General features: G+C 45.8%; 1 protein-coding gene and 1 long non-coding RNA gene across 3 annotated transcripts in view; one reads left to right on the top strand and one right to left on the bottom strand.

Annotated features, from left to right (window-relative positions):
• LOC126355778 (tyrosine-protein phosphatase Lar) overlaps nt 1–17,845 on the bottom strand; it is a 1,814,905-nt gene that overhangs the window by 1,541,080 nt on the left and 255,980 nt on the right. The gene's annotated exons all lie outside the window — the stretch shown is intronic.
• Nucleotides 1–17,845, top strand: part of LOC126355779 (uncharacterized) — a 297,536-nt gene that overhangs the window by 31,100 nt on the left and 248,591 nt on the right. The window contains exon 2 of the long non-coding RNA XR_007565529.1: nt 12,065–12,338. This is a non-coding gene — a long non-coding RNA (uncharacterized LOC126355779). The remainder of the gene's footprint in view (nt 1–12,064; nt 12,339–17,845) is intronic.

The following is a 17,845-nucleotide window of genomic DNA, read 5'->3' as shown; positions in this document are numbered from 1 at the left end:
TTTCCGTCGCCGGCCTGGGTGACCGAGTGGTTCTACACTCTTCAGTCCGGAAAAGCGCTGCAGTTACGGTCGCAGGATCGAATCTTGCCTCGGGCATGGATGTGTGTGTTGTCCTTAGGTTAGTTAGGTTTAAGTAGTTCTAAGTTCTAGGGGACTGATGACCTCAAAAGTTAAGTCCCATAGTGCTCAGAGCCATTTGAACCATTTGTGCTTTCCGTCAATTCTCTACGCTTGTCCGCCTATCGTTGTTTGTGCCAAAATATAGTCTTCGTAGCCAGCGGCTCATGTGAGCAGAGATGAAAATCGGAGGGAGCCAATTAAGGGCTGTATTGTGGGTGATCAACGGCAACGAAGTTGCCGCAGTGGATACACCGGTTCCCGTGGGATCACCGAAATTAAGTGCAGTTGGGCGTGGTCGGCACTTTGATAGGTGACCATCCAGACCGCCATGCGCTGTTGTCATTTTTCGGGGTGCACTCAGCCTCGTGATGCCAGTAGAGGAGCTACTCGACCAATAGTAGCGGCTTCGGTCAAGAATACCATCATAACGACCGCGAGAGCGGTGTGCTGACCCCACGCCCCTTCGATCCGCATCCTCTACTGAGGATGACACGGCAGTCGGATGGTCGCGGTAGGCCACTCGTGGCCTGACGACGGAGTACTAAAAAATAAAAAAAATAAAAATAAAAAAGTGCTAAATTTGTGGGTGATCAAACACTTCTCATCGGAAACGCTGCAGGAGCGTCTTCGTTTCCCATGCAGAATGCGGCAGATAATTGTCTTGAAGAAAGAAACGCATGACGTTTATGTAATGTGGGCTGCACTGCAAAGCTTCATCGGATTTCCAAAGCGTTTTCCATTTCGCGCCAAATGCGACCTTACTTTCCGAATACACCTAGTACTATGCACTGTATGGCGACGCTACTTTTTTTCTGAAATTGCCGGCCAATAATTTTCAATTAGATGTACTGTACTAGTGAAACATTACAATCTTCTCGATTCCAAAATGTGCATGGTACTGTTAAAGTGTTCGTTGTGTAACTGTTAGGTGAAATTTGCAAATGGCTTGCTTGGGTGTGGATTATTTTGACTCAGTACACAGTTATAGACGAGGAATTCTTTATTAACTCAAAATAGGCTCTTAACAGTGTGGCTCTGTTCGAATTTTTCATAAGCTTCTTATGGTATTTGAAGTAACTACCCGAACATTAATTTCTCAAAAACACTCGACAGGAATTACTTCGAAGATTTCAAGGTATGAGCGCTGTTAAGCATGGAGAATTTAAAGCTATATTTTAACAGAGCGGAATAATTCGTCGTATCTTACTGCTGAATGAAGAAATTATACTGTTTGTAATATTATGTTTATTTATATTACGTTTATTTTTATGTTTTTAGTATTATGTTTATTACGTTTAATTATAAAATGTTATTTCGTTTTCTATTTAATGTTTCACTGATTTTTACCAATTTTAAATTATTATTAGTACTTAAATTTACTTGCGATTAGTAATTCAAATTAATACACGCCATTTTTATTATAAAACTACGAGTTAAGAGTTGTTAATTAACACTTAGATTTAATAATAAATACAGGTTTCGAATAAATTCAAAATAAAAATACTTGTAGCTCTGTGTAAAAATAGGTAGCCGGCCAGTGTGGCCGAGCGGTTATAGGCTCTTCAGTCTGGGACCGCGCGACCGCTACGGTCGCAGGTTCGAATCCTGCCTCGGGCATGGATGTGTGGGATGTCCTTAGGTTAGTTAGGTTTAAGTAGCTCTAAGTTCTAGGGGGCTGATGACCTCAGGTGTTAAGTCCCATAGTGCTAAGAGCCATTTGAACGATTTTTGAAAAATAGGTCAACATTTTCTGTACTTCTTATCTTAAAATCCTTCAATTTTTTCCAGTGTTTTTGAGAAGTGGTTCATCGTACTGCTGTACGAGATTGATGGGGCTGACCTTGAAATTATGAAACGAAGAGAAGATGGCCAGTGCCCAACATCTCCGTGTCAAATGTGAAATAAGAGAAATCAGGGGTCGCACAGAAACATTTAAGTGCTCGTTTTCCCCGTGCGCCGTTCGAGAGTGGAACGGGAGAGAGGCAGCTTGAAGGTGTTTCACTGAACCCTCTGCCAGGCACTTAATTGCGAATAGCACAGTAATCACGTATATGTAGATGTGTTAGTTGCCTTACAACGCTAGTGCTATTAGAGTCACAGAAGAAATAGTAATTTTTCAGCACGGAGACATCAAATCGGAAGTAATAAGTTTTGCACTGTTTGCAAATAACCAACCAAAGTGTCCCGAGGACCGTTCTGGAATGAGCAAGGAAGAGAAAAATTCAACCCCGCCTACACTGCCCCACATACTGCCACCACTTCTCAACTTCTTTCCCAATTCCGCTAAGAGCTTCTGAGTAAACTCACCGCGTGTTTTCCTTTTTCCAACTTAATGGCCGGTATGTCTTTTCGTCGGCGGCAGAATAATGAGCCACGATCTATGATAAAATTGGGAAAATATATGACCGAAGCGTGGCTCGGGGCAGAGATAAGCAGACGGGGCTGCGGAAGGTGTGGGTTTTTACGGCGGCCTCGCGGCCCAAAACGAATACACTCCCTGGATAATCACCACGCGACCCTTCCGGAAAGGGGTGGGAGGTGGATATTTATAGTGCTGCAGGCACGCCGTGGGGGCTGTGGCTGGGGCAGGGATCTCACGTTGTTCCCCTCCCCCATCTCCCAGAACGCGGGCGCGCTGTACTTCACTGCTCTGCCTAATTCTGCCCGACGTATTAAAATGGCGGCGCGCAACGATTGCGGCGGTCGTAAATAAAATTATAGCGATAACCTATAGCGGGCGCTAAGGAAGCAACCGCCTATAAATTAGGCCCAACCTGCCAGGACCCGGGGCAATAAATATGGAGATGATGTTGCACCGGCGCTAACAAAGGGGAACGGCTCACCTACTGCGTGCACGCCGGCATCCACCGGTGCGTTTACAACAGCTGTCACGAGTGATGAGATTAAACGCAAATAAACATTCCGGAACGAATCACTGCAGCTAGCGGCCAGCGGAGCACTTCTGCGGTAGTTCTTTCCCTCCGGTCCGGTCAAAACGAATTCTAGGGTTTTACTATTCGTTCGCGCACAGCCTAAACACTTCGCTTTCTCTTTAGTGGATTTTTCCGTCTCGGCAACAGCGTGACGCATTTATGGTCGAAGGAATTCCTGTAATAGATTTTTATCACAGTAGCAGCTGCGATGTAATGCTCATTATTACTGGGTTTCGGCTTGAGGTAGCAAAAGATGGCGACACAGTTTCTTTTTCCTTCCCAGAATGTGCCCATACAGACGTCTCAAGATAGGGAATGTTATACACTCCTGGAAATGAAAAAAAGAACACATTGACACCGGTGTGTCAGACCCACCATACTTGCTCCGGACACTGCGAGAGGGCTGTACAAGCAATGATCACACGCACGGCACAGCGGACACACCAGGAACCGCGGTGTTGGCCGTCGAATAACGCTAGCTGCGCAGCATTTGTGCACCGACGCCGTCAGTGTCAGCCAGTTTGCCGTGGCATACGGAGCTCCATCGCAGTCTTTAACACTGGTAGCATGCCGCGACAGCGTGGACGTGAACCGTATGTGCAGCTGACGGACTTTGAGCGAGGGCGTATAGTGGGCATGCGGGAGGCCGGGTGGACGTACCGCCGAATTGCTCAACACGTGGGGCGTGAGGTCTCCACAGTACATCGATGTTGTCGCCAGTGGTCGGCGGAAGGTGCACGTGCCCGTCGACCTGGGACCGGACCGCAGCGACGCACGGATGCACGCCAAGACCGTAGGATCCTACGCAGTGCCGTAGGGGACCGCACCGCCACTTCCCAGCAAATTAGGGACACTGTTGCTCCTGGGTTATCGGCGAGGACCATTCGCAACCGTCTCCATGAAGCTGGGCTACGGTCCCGCACACCGTTAGGCCGTCTTCCGCTCACGCCCCAACATCGTGCAGCCCGCCTCCAATGGTGTCGCGACAGGCGTGAATGGAGGGACGAATGGAGACGTGTCGTCTTCAGCGATGAGAGTCGCTTCTGCCTTGGTGCCAATGATGGTCGTATGCGTGTTTGGCGCCGTGCAGGTGAGCGCCACAATCAGGACTGCATACGACCGAGTCACACAGGGCCAACACCCGGCATCATGGTGTGGGGAGCGATCTCCTACACTGGCCGTACACCTCTGGTGATCGTCGAGGGGACACTGAATAGTGCACGGTACATCCAAACCGTTATCGAACCCATCGTTCTACCATTCCTAGACCGGCAAGGGAACTTGCTGTTCCAACAGGATAATGCATATCTGCATGTATCCCGTGCCACCCAACGTGCTCTAGAAGGTGTAAGTCAACTACCCTGGCCAGCAAGATCCCCGGATCTGTCCCCCATTGAGCATGTTTGTGACTGGATGAAGCGACGTCTCACGCGGTCTGCACGTCCAGCACGAACGCTGGTCCAACTGAGGCGCCAGGTGGAAATGGCATGGCAAGCCGTTCCACAGGACTACATCCAGCATCTCTACGATCGTCTCCATGGGAGAATAGCAGCCTGCATTGCTGCGAAAGGTGGATATACACTGTACTAGTGCCGACATTGTGCATGCTCTGTTGCCTGTGTCTATGTGCCTGTGGTTCTGTCAGTGTGATCATGTGATGTATCTGACCCCAGGAATGTGTCAATAAAGTTTCCCCTCCCTGGGACAATGAATTCACGGTGTTCTTATTTCAATTTCCAGGAGTGTATTACAACTGGTTTCGAGAATTCATGATAAGCATTATTCAAAGTCATATCCTGGTACGATTTAACACAGGATTAACAAAGCATTGGTTCGACACAAAACAAGATGTAAAATCAGAATATAAGAAAACGTGTAAACAAGACGAAAATGGAACACGCGATACTGTAGAGCCGAAGAAACTGGTGCACATGCCTAATACCGTGAAAGGCACGCAAAGTGCCACAACACGACGTGGCGTGGCCTCCACTAATGTCTGAAGTAGTGCTGGAGTGTGGCCGAGCGATTCTAGGCGCTTCAGTCTGGAACCGCGCTGCTGCTAAGGTCGCAGATTCGAATACTGCCTCGGGCATGGATGTGTGTGATGTCCTTAGGTTACTTAGGTTTAGGTAGTTCTAAGGGTAGGGGACTGATGACCTTAGATGTTAAGTCCCATAGTGCTGGAGTGCTGAGTTTTGGTACTGCTACAATTTCTTCTTCGATGAGTACCGGTTTTGGACTATATTCAGCGAGTTAACTCACCAACGATCTTCTGCTGGTCTTAGTCCCATCGACTCACGATATTCCTCATCTTTTGTCGCCTCCCTTTTTTTCTTTGAAAATCTCAACATACACCTTTTCATGCCTCGTCCTGCAGTTCGAAGCTGCCCTATTGTCTACGAAGTGTGTAAGAAAATTAACGAGACTGATTTGTTACTCACCGAAGTTTTTATTTATTTTTTATCAAACAACAATATCGTCCCCTTCAAACAATATAGTCCCCTACAAAGTAAATCCCTTCGGCAGCTATACACCGGCGGAGCTGTTGTTCCCAGTCTTGATACGCACATCAAAAAACTTTTGCATCACCTCGGCTCCGAGAGTTCCAGGATCTGTACAGAAAATTTGAACAGAGATCAACATAAACATCATTTCCGCCCTTCTTATTGTTCATGAAAACCACGCTTTGCATGTTGTACTACCATACAGAGAGACCTTCAGAGGCGGCGGTCCAGACTGCTGTGCACGCCGGTACCTCTAATACCCAGTAGCAGGTGCTCTTGCATTGATTGGAGAATATGCTGGCCACTATAGTCGAGCGATGTCGTTATCCTGAAGCAAATCATTCACAAGTTGTGCACGAAAGGGGGGGGGGGGGGGCGCGAATTGTCGTCCAGGAAGACGAATGCCTCCAAACACGTATCCGACATTTGTCTGGCTGAAGGCATATGGTTGGTTGCTCTTCGCTCATAGTCTTAGTTCGATCCGATGAGCATGTCGTCCGCATATATGTAGGTTTTTAAAATTAGTTTAAAAGTTACTCGAACAGTTAACTACGTTAATCAACGATTAATGGATTAACGGTCACGTCACGAATCAATATGATACTATTAGCATTCGTAGATTATCGTATTCAACAGTGTAGCTTCCTCTCCGCTTGGAGCGCTGCCGTCGCAGTGTGTAACTGAAAACGAGCATGAGTGCCGCGACTGTAGCTGTTGGACTGCGATATAACGTAGAGACTGCGAGTGTATCGTGGTGTGGCTGTTTACGCTCGCGGACGAAGAAGTGCCGGGCGGGCCCGGTGAGAGAGAGTTGGCGCAGCGTGGCGCTGGAACAATGGGCGGGCGGGGGCGACTTCCTGCGGCGCTGGACCGTCCTGCCGGGGCGCCGGACGCCGCCGCCCTAATCCGGCCTTATATATAGCGCTCCGACTGCCCGCTGAGCCCATTCTGCGGGCGATGATGAAATGATAACCAAGTTAGCGCGAGTTATGCTGATGGCGCGGCGCGCCCGTGAGTAACGCTGCCGGGGTTTTGTTCGCGCCAGGAAGTCCGTCCGCCCCCTTAATGGCGGCCCGGCTTGTGTTTCTAATGGGCGAGCGGCCGCGGCAATTGATTGGGCACCTGGGACGGCCAGTGAATAAACTTGGCCGGCCAGCCGCGTCTCTGCAGAACTATGCGAGCCGCCGGGTGTCGGCTTCGGCGGCAGCTACGCCGCCGCTTCATCTCATGCATATTAATCCCTCCCTGCCGGCGCCAGCCCCTAACTGCTGCGCGGTATAACCGCTTTTCAAGCGATTCCCCACACTACACGCTCTCCGGGATCGCAGTACACCCACACGTCGTTTTCTAGATCGTAGACTTTTCCGGGACAAGTGAAGCATTACATCAAATCGATACAAAGAAAGATCTTCACGTTCTACGTCAATACAACTAAATTCCTAACACGGATTGAACACTTTCAAAATCTTTTCTTAAAGAATCTACTTTATTTACTATCGATTTCTCGAGAACATTGACACATTTAATCACACTATGTGAGAGTGGAAAGTAGCTAAAGAAAACAAATTTCTTGCAACAAGTGGAAATTTTATTCGTAAAAACCCTTTCTTTTTTTTAAAAAAAAAAAAAAAAAACAGATTTAAAAATTATAATCAGAAAGCACCCTCCATATATCAAGTTACAATTTATTCAGAGGGAGAAATACCTTATTTTATTTTTTTATTATATATGTATTTTGATAGTATGAGCTTTCGGGCTGAGAAGCTTGCCGCTGCCTTTTAACACGGCCGTAGTCACGACCGCTCACAACCACCTCTGAAAGACTACACTGGTGCAAATCTGCAACACACCAGGTTACTTTAAACTAAAAATTTTAACTACTCACACAAACACATGAACCATGAACCCAGTGAGAGGGATGGAAATGGTACAAAACACTAACATAAAAAATTATTTGCCACCGAAAGTGCAACTTGTTTTTAAAAGAAAACTCTTATGGTGGAAGGGTGGCAACTTTATACACTAAAATGACCATTAAAATAAAAACCCATGAAATGCAGTTTTACATAAAATGTACAAACATGCTCTAAATTACACATATACCGCCTCTCAAGATGATAGGCATGATAAAAACATATTTCAGGAATTCTGCCTTTACACCTTAAGCAATAAATTCGTTAACACCGAATCCGACAAACATGACAGAGGCAGCTATTAACGTACGGCAGACCGACAGACAGGCACTATCTGCCAAACAAATGCGGACGAGAGACAGACGAGCAAGCTGGGGACGAGAGACTGACCAAGGAAACAAGCAGAATTTAACAAGTACATGAAACAATATAGAGCGAACAACTTAACTTCTAAAAAACTGCTATGTCTGGCGAAGACCTGGCGCAGCACCCCCGAAACGCTCTCCCGAGCCGTCCGCTGCCAGCCGCTTCAACGGACGCAGGAAGGCGCGCCGATCTCCCGTCTCACGGAGTCGCAGCTCGCGCCGGCCAGACCGATGTCGTGGGTTGACTCCTGTTGCTCTCGTGTCGGCCGCGAAGCCACTACCCCTCGCTATACGGCGCGGCCCACTGGACTGACGTGGCGACCTCACATGCGCCGACGCTCAAGGCGCACAAGTCATCACGTGTCTCAGCGCGCAACCGACCAACCGATCGATCCAATCGCCAATGACCATTGCCTGAACAAACTCGAGCAGACTGGCGGCCTAACACATACTAGCACTCCGGACGACAGACAGACACTGACTGCCCTACACTGACCCGGCTGACCAACTGGCTAGCCTCGACTGACCGACTCACCTCTACAGAGCTCATAGCGCCCCTTAAATGCACGTGAGCAGGCAACCTTTCTCCTTTCCCACCAGAGGGTGACACCAATTCTGCGATTGCCAGAGCGGCGCCACCGCCAGAAACGGAGGGCGACTGCTTCACAGTAAGCAATTTTTACCACGGTTCACGGTTATTAACATCTGACAAAATTACCAACCGAATGACCACAATAACGGGTCGATTACATGTGTATTAACCCATGAACCGTCAAATTTTTTTCTCCTTCAATCTACGAGAGTCGTTCCTCCTTTTTTCGTGGTGATTTTAGATGCCCGTGACAGACGTAGTTGTTTTAGTGCTAATGCTTGAACCTTCCGCTTCCATTTGCAGGTGGTCCCTTTGTTCTGCGATAGTTTGTGCCAGCAGAGGACTGTTCCAAAATGGAGTCAGATGGAGGCGCGCAAATGAAACAGGGATGTGTGATTTACTTCTTCCTTTACAATAGCTATTACCATTTCTGCCGTTATCACCCATTTCAGGTCCTTAAAGTTCAGTTGGAGTGTAACGCGCCAACTTCCTTGTCGTGTTTAGATGTCTCTATACTAAAACATTTTAAATTTGACGCAACCACACACGACAACAACGTTGACGACTTATAGTGTCAACTGAAATGATCTGAAGATAGCGATAGCCGCCGAAATGGTAAACGCTTCTGTTAAATCGCCGCTATGACTGCCATATATAACTAGTTTGTAAGTTTCTGCATCTCTCCACATACATTATATCTGCAGTTTCATTGCAACATGAATGGATAATTGCTGGCGAGGTGGAATAAAGGGGAAAAATTGCACGTAAACCACAATAATTGTTGTGATCAGTAAATACAGGATGTATCAATACTAATACCGAAATCTGACGCGCGTGAATGTAAAGGATATTGGAAGGAAAAAAAGTTTCGGTAAACATGGATCCGCAAACACGATTTTTGCGAGATAATTGCGAACGTTTGATTACCAGCTGCCACAGATGTCAGTAGCAAATATTGTCCTAGTTATTAAAATATTGAAACACAAACTTTTCGATTAAGTTTAATTCCAGGTTGTTATGCCGTGTCATATTTCTTGAAACAATCGACGTTTCGACTCCTCTGCTGGGATTTCTTCAGGATCTTGTGGTGTCCACTGCTCAATCTACAGTGGGCACCACAAGATCCTGCAGAAGATCCCATCAGAGAGGTCTAAACGTCGATTGTTTGAAGAAATATGGTTCAAATGGCTCTGAGCACTATGAGACTCAACTGCTGTGGTCATCAGTCGAAGAAATATGACGCGGTCTACAAACCCACAAGACTTTAATTCCAGCGACAACTGCCACGAAAGCCTGCAGACTTATACAGGGTGTTAGAAAAAGGTACGGCCAAACTTTCAGGAAACATTTCTCACACACAAATAAAGAAAAGATGTTATGTGGACATGTGTCCGGAAACGCTTAATTTCCATGTTAGAGCTCATTTTAGTTTCGTCAGTACGTACTGTACTTCCTCGATTCACCGCCATGATTTCATACGGGATATTCTTACATGTGATACACAGTACCGATGATGTAATGCCAACGTGATCCGCTGTTCCGGCAATCAGAGACGGCGCCCGAGCCCGGCGTGTAGGACGGGCAGGTGGAACTCGCGGCCCAATTTGTTCGGCGGTCTGGCCGGAAATTCCACTCTGTTCCCGGGCCAGCGCGACGGCGCCTGCTGATTTATCGTCCCCGTGGCAGGTGACAGAGTGTGCGATGTGCAGCCGTCAGCCGCAAGGAGCGGCCCGATGAGAAAATTCCATCTCCGGCGGCGCAGCTTTGTGCCGGTGTAGCGACGATTACCCGCGGCGGAGAGATGGGCAATCTGCTGTCAGTCAACGGTTCGCACTTCCGTCGCTACGGTGTAGAGTATCAATGTGACAAATTTAAACACTATACACGTGAACACTAAGAAAACCGAACGAGTGCAATGACGAAAATGGAGGAAAAAAGGTCCCATGTGAACCGTGTCATCTTCATCTTTGCCTAGGTGTGGTGTGTCGTCTTCCGGAGCCTTGGCTTTGCTCTGCCGCGATTGGTCCGTTTGCTTTTAAATTTCGGAGGGCGCTGCGTTCTGGGGAGAGACCTGCTGACGACAAGAGTATCGAGTGCTGCTGCCGGAGTGAGACGGGGAGTTTAGTTTCCGGTTGTGTGGCAGCTCAATGTTGCGGGAAAGGTGGTATGACTTCCTGTGAACGCACGTGATTGCTACGAGCGTGTGTACTCGGGACGGCGGCAGTCGTTCTGGACGGGCTGTGAGATAAGGAAGCTCGGCGTGGCAACTGTTGACGCGGCGTGTCCGCGATGCTATGGCGGAACTGGGGCGATTGACGTAACTCGCGTTGGTGCTGGTTGCAACCTGTCGCCGAATGCTTGTCTGCCTTCTGGACTAACGGTGAGAATTTCTGGCCGTGTCGTCGGGTGTGTTTTGCCCTAAGGTCGTGTGTCATGGTGTTTTGCAATTTTAGTAGGCTCAGGCGTGCCCTAAATCCCGGTTCAATGATCTATTATTATATTGTCAAGTGTAACTGTCACTAGACAAGAGTGTTAAATCTCTGTCTCTTAATAACTGAACCTAAAATATTATCGGTGGCTGAAATTTTATTATGACCAAAGTGCATTAACGACCTTGTATTTTACAATTTGTTGGGTGGTATTATTATTATCTAGTACTGGCCGTCACATTTACTAAGTCGAAGATTCACGAAGGCCAGTGGGTGTCATTAACAGTTCCTGCCTAGATAGGCGTTATATTTTGAACCATGTGTTTCAATGTTTAGTAATTTATATTTTATGTGTTATAGAGAGTTGCTGTCATGTCCTATGTTTACGATTCGCCACGTTGGTGAAGTTTCTAGTTGTTCTGCTGGTCTGTGCCATATTGCTAAAGCAGGCAGTCCTAGCACAGCTGACTGTAAATTTTTCCTAGTGGTGTGGAGCACGGGCTGGTTTCAAGTGCTAACTCACTAACTTCAACCATTCTCAAATATTTATTACTACTGACATTCAGGCCCTTCAGGCCGAGTGGCGACGTCACTACCCCATTTTGGTTTTATTAATTTTATCTTGTTAGCTTGTTTCATTAAAAAAAAACCTTCGGTACATGAATTTGTCATTTGCTATTTACTGCTCCTTTGGACGAAGTAAATTAACTGTAGGTTTTGCATGCGTGTAGCATTATCAAAACAGCATTTGTGGTTATATTTGACTGGCCTTTCTGGCCGAATGATTGAAGTCATTCCTTTCAGTAACTTATTGTATTGGTCAATAATTAATCAAAAGTGTTGGGTCCTTCAGACCGTGATTATCTTGAATCTTAAGATTGTCATTCTGACATTACAGTTGTGAATGTTCAACGGCCCTTCAGGCCTGGAGTTAAAAATTTTTATTGTGTTTTGTGATCTATGTATTTTAGTACCAGTGAACAAGTGTTTTTAATGTTTAATAAATTGAAACTGTAACATCATTTGGGTCTACGCTTTCACTCCCTGCAGCCTTTGAGCTCTGCTTACCTTACGTTTTGGTTAAGTTTTCTCATACCACGACGTTTCACCATGAACAGGTGTCCAGAAATGCATCACTGCCACGGTGGGTGGCGCTGACAAATGGCACTTCCTCTGACCACGTGCCGTGTGTTCCTTGTGTGTTTCAGGTTGTGTGATTGGCGCAGCGTACCGTACGCAGCAGAATAGTCCCGTATTCACGTCGACAATATGCCGATATGGTGTTTACGTGCGACTAAACAAATGGATACGGTCGAGAGGCAGCACGGCTACCAACGTTTCAAGCCCTTTTTGGGCGTTTGTGTCTGATCATGGGTCCTTTCGGAAAGGCGAACGTGCAGGGAGGCGCGGGACCGTGTGTACACCGGATTTGGAGGACTAGATTCTACAGGATATTCAGACGAAATCTAGAAGCAGCTCCAGGTAAGTGGGCCCACCAATATAATGTATGCCGAATTATGATTTTGTGTATCCTGCATGACAAACGCTAATATCCCCATGACCTACAGTCCCAGGGAGACAATTCTGAACATCTGTTAAGAAGTGGATGCCATGCAGCTCTTCACTGTGTTCACAAAATGGTTCTAATGGCTCTGAGCACTATGGGACTTAACTTCTGAGGTCATCAGTCCCCTAGATCGTAGAACTAGTTAAACCTAACTAACCTAAGGACATCACACACATCCATGCCCAAGGCAGGAATCGAACCTGCGACCGTAGCGGTCACGCGGTTCCAGACTGAAGCGCCTAGAACCGACGGCCACCCAGGCCGGCCCACTGTGTTCACGGACGGTTTGTTGTCGTTGCACGCACACCGTCTATCTCCGGACACATGTTCGTGGCACCTTTTCTCCTCCATTTACAGTAAGGAATCCGTCCCTGCAGTTTTCGTCTTCATTGATGTTAACCCTCTGTATATCCTATAGGCACAGATATTGGTATCTCTACGAAGTATCTGCTGGACCCAAGATCACAGGAGACGCGAGAATGTCCCATGAGGTAGAGAGTGAGTTCAGCTTTTGGTGCCTGCAGAAAAGGCGAGCACGTAGTAAGTCTGCGAAAGTGGCTTAAGGAGTGAACAATATTGGCGTGAATAGGAGTGCGAAGTATTTATTCTACGATCTGTATAGTCCAATATGGAACAGCATACTTTCCTTTACGGTGACAGAACAGGATCATTGAATGCCAATGGATAATTGAGTAGAACACTGAATAGTGTGTACTGTACAGTGAGTGAATTTTAGATCAGCGTAGAGACGTCTCATAAACGCATGACACAATAAACTATTATAGAAGCACGTGAAAAGGCCGAGAAGGCGTGGCATAACGTAACCCAGGACAGTATTCACCCACTGTACGATCGACAGTATGCCAGAGTCAGCTCCTAGACTGCCGCCTGGGAAGGCTACACCACGTACTAATATCGGTGTTTCAGCGTGGGTCGATAACTGATACCTCTGAACCGCTTTTGCTATTGTCTGTAAATGTATTCATTTCATGTATTCCATATGCACTGTCCCAACAATACATCTTGAGTGAAGTGGAAGTGTCTAAAAGGGTATACTACTTTTATCTGGCATTGTAGTTGGAAACCTAATCAGTACGAAAACAAACAGGCCAGCAGACAATTAACAGCTTGTAAAACAGTCAAACTACTGGGAATCTACATTATTAAACGACAACCTAGTTCCAGCTGTATGTTGTATATCTAACGGCTTCCAGGGGAAACAAGAATTTGTTGTTCAGTATTTTTCATAATTAATTATGACATTTTAGAATTTAAGAAGCCGTCATAATTTATTCATTAAGAGAGATAATTTTACGTTGAATGTTTAACGCAGTAAGTCAATTATTAAAGTCACAAACTGTCTCTAGAAGCAGCGCAACACACGACGTGCAAATTAACCTGATTATATTCATTCAGTTTTTGAGCACGAGAGTACTTCGTGACTTCCAACAAATATTGCATATAATTTCAAACCTTTTCTATATTTCTTCACGCTTACAGCCCTACAGAATAATTACCTTTTTGCGTCTTCAACCATAAAAGTTTTACACGTATAACGGCAAATATTAAACACATAACGTATTTCTGAAGTAGAGACGTTTGTAGCTGTCTTATAGGCGACAGTTCTATTCTTTAAAGAATCGGAGCTGGAGGGGTCCATACATAAAAGTGAGAAACATCTGTAACTTTATTATTACTGCCTGTGAACGAAACAAACATACCAGGACGGTCGTGGTTTGGCCACAGACAAGTTGTCTATTTATTTTCTAACAGTGGTCTTCCATGACCTGTACAATGCCTCATCGCACTCCAAATTTAGCTTTAAAATCAACCAGAATTTAATCTTCGGATCTTCCCGGCTAACGAATGAGGTATGTTTCCAGCGATGGGTGCGATGAAGCAAACGGTCGAATTATACGTGATTTAATGGTACAGATCGAAAACTAAAACCGTGCTTACTTTTCTTCAAATACGGGCGAAAGAGGAGGACAAACGAAGTATCAATTAAAAATTTCTCACCCCCACACCAAGTACTCTACGGTAGGCAGATAATCCTTTTTTAAAGACTGTAAACTGCTGGAAGATGAAGACAAACAGGGTGATTCGTGTACCGTTCATAGTTTTATATTGTTCGCCAATCTGTAGACGTAATTACAGCTTCGTAGTGTGCCTCTAAAGTATGAGGACACGAGCATTTTATTGAACATACCTTCTGATTTCCCCGCATCTCGTTCTACAATTCTGTTCTGCGCTACTGACTCAACCCGCCTGCAAACATATTCCACTGAGAAGAAATGTGGTACATAAATATGTTGCTATATGCGGTGGAATTTATGTAACGCCTGGCCTGTTGAAAGCTCAGAAGCGTTTCTCACAGATCCCACGCGTTGGGCACTGTAATTTGCAAACTACCGGAAAGACTTTAAATTTATTTGTGATTCTTATGAGAGCCCTGAAGAAATATGCGGTCCAACCCCATTCAGTCACGCCAGCCGAGCGCCACGGAAACATGTCGTATGTCCGCCAAACACATTTCGGAAGTAATGTGGACAGTGTGCAGTTTTATCGTTTTCAATCTAGCTGCGTAACTAAACTTCGTGCGACATAAGTAATTACGAAATAAATTACGACAATTTATTTCCAATGAGCAATGTTGTGATTTCGCGTGATGCTCTGTTTGCCAATATGTGCAGTCCAATAAACGATTTAATTATAATAGCGGAGACCAAAAATTACGAGTTATCGCCTGTGCTCTGTTGCGTAGCACGCTATCTGGAGGCCAGAACAGGCACGCAATCGAGGAGGCCGCTATTGACGGGTTCGAAGGACGTAAATTTGACACCCGTCAATGTTCTTGGACAAAATTTCAAACGAATGTCAGCGAATCGTGGTTCCCACACTCTTCCCCGTGTAAGCTACCTGTAATACTTACAAATCCTGTTCTTTTCAGCAATTTTCGTCTACATCCTGTGTCGATTACAGAGGAAGAACATGCAGTAATTCTACAATCGCGAAACTAGCAGTGTTATACAACAGATATCAGGTGAAAAACGGCAGCGTATGTCCTGTACTGCACTCCTTAAGTACTGGAGGAGGTAGAATATTTCGTCATGCAACTGTGTGCCATAAGTACAGTTCCGTACCCAGCAAACTGCATTTTCTATCGATATCTCAAGCGCTAGGCAATGGGCAGAAGGGATTTGTTGCAAGAGTTCTGCGAAAGTGTAGTGCATCGGTAAAAGAAATTGCATTTAAGAGCCAATACGACCCGTTTTCGAGTATTAGGTATAAGAGCTGATAAGAAGTAATTTCGTTACTTTCCTTACACATCGGAATAGCTCACGCAAAAGTGCAGATGGGATACCCCGGAAATTTAAATGGGAGTTTATGGAAGAAAAGCGACATAGTTTTCGCAATTTAGTGTTGAGCAACTTTTGAGATCTTTGTAGTATTTCTGCCCGTCACTATCGTGTGTCTCGCGTACGCATAAAGAAAATAGGAGAAAAGAGATTCACATAAACACTCATTTTTCCCTTTATTCACCAGGCGACTAGAACAGAGCAGCAAGTAGCTAATACTGGTTCCAAGCTCTCTCTATCACGCACTGTATATTATGTTGGGGAGTATATATACAGACATCGGTGGCTGCCTTCCAGCTTCACACTTTGATGATCAACGTTGTCCCTCTCTAGATTCCTCTTCTGCACCGGATGACAGAACGTCACATTCTCAAATGGCTCTGAGCACTATGGGACTTAACATCTATGGTCATCAGTCCCCTAGAACTCCTTAAACCTAACTAACCTAAGGACATCACACAACACCCAGTCATCACGAGGCAGAGAAAGTCACATTCTCAAATTGTTTTCACCGGTTCGTTTCTAAAATGTTACAGTTCATGTTGACTGGGTTCCTGTTTCACACTCTGACTATTCTGTTCATAATTTGTAGTACAATCTTTGATTCTCTGCCACATCTCATATTTCCTTTTGAATGATTCATATTTCCCAATCGTAGATTACTGAAACAGTTGCCTTCGTCTAACGGAATTATAGTAATCTGACTTTTCTAGCATTATTCGTAAATATTCGGTATACTGTACTACATATATGTTGATACTGAGTTTTTTTATGCAGTTCTGTTGTAGATCAGTTAGTACCCCACACAGATGAAGCGTGACACCTGTTCTATGGACTGGCTATTAATGAATACACTGAAGCGCCAAAGACACTGGTATAGGCATGCGTATTTAAATACAGACATATGCAAACAGGCAGAATACGGTGCTGTGGTCGGAAGTTCCTATATAAGACAACAAGTGTCTAGCGCAGCTGTTGAATCAATTACTGCTGTTACAATGGCACGTTATCAAGAATTCAGTGAGTTGAAATGTGATGTTACAGTCGGCGCACGAGCGATGGGACACAGAATCTCCGAGGTAGTAATGAAGTGGGGACTTCCCCGCACGACCATTTCACGAGTGTACTGTGAATATCAAGAATCCGATAAAACATCAAATCTCCGTCACAGCTACTGCCGAAAAAAAGATTCTGCAAGAACGGGACCAACGACGACTACAGAGAATCGTTCAACGTGACAGAAGTGCACCCCTTCCGCAAATTTCTGCAGACTTCAATGCTGGGCCATCAGCAAGTGCTAACGTGCGAACCATTCAACGAAACATCATCGATATGAGCTTTCAGAGCCGAATGCCCACTCGTGTAACCTTGATGACTGCACGACACAAAGCTTTACGCCTCGCCTGGGGCCGTCAACACCGACGTTTGGCAACATGCTGTCTCGTCGGACGAGTCTCGTTTCCAACTGCATCGAGCAGATCGACGTGTAAGGGTATGAAGACAACCTCATGACTCCATGGACCCTGCATGTCAGCAGAGACTGTTGAAGCTGGTGGAAAGTCTGTAATGGTGTGGAGCGTATGCTGATACGACTAGATACGACACTGACAGGTGACACGTACGTAAACATTATCTGATCACCTGCATCCATTCATGTCTACTGTGCATTCCGACGGACTTGGGCAATTCCAGCAGCACAACGCGCCATCCCACACGTGTATAATTGCTACAGAGTGGCTCCAGGTAAACTCTTCTGAGATTAAACATTCCGCTGGCTACCAAACTCCCCAGACATGAACATTATTGAGAATATTCGGCATGCCTTGCAAAGTGCTGTTCAGAATAGATCTCCACCACCTCGCACTCTTCCGGATTTATGGACAGCATTGCACGATTCATGGTGTCAATTCCCTCCAGCACTACCTCAAACATTAATCGAGTCCATGCAACGTCGTGTTGCGGCACTTCTTCGTGCTCGCTGGAGTCCGACACGATATTAGGCATGTATACCAGTTTCTTTGGCTCTTCAGTGTGTAATTATCGTAATATACACTCCATTGCAA

This window comes from Schistocerca gregaria, chromosome 3 (genome assembly GCF_023897955.1).
Source record: "Schistocerca gregaria isolate iqSchGreg1 chromosome 3, iqSchGreg1.2, whole genome shotgun sequence".
Lineage (NCBI taxonomy): Eukaryota > Metazoa > Arthropoda > Insecta > Orthoptera > Acrididae > Schistocerca > Schistocerca gregaria.
Note: the sequence above shows the minus strand (reverse complement) of the source record. Positions and strands in the feature narration are given on the sequence as shown.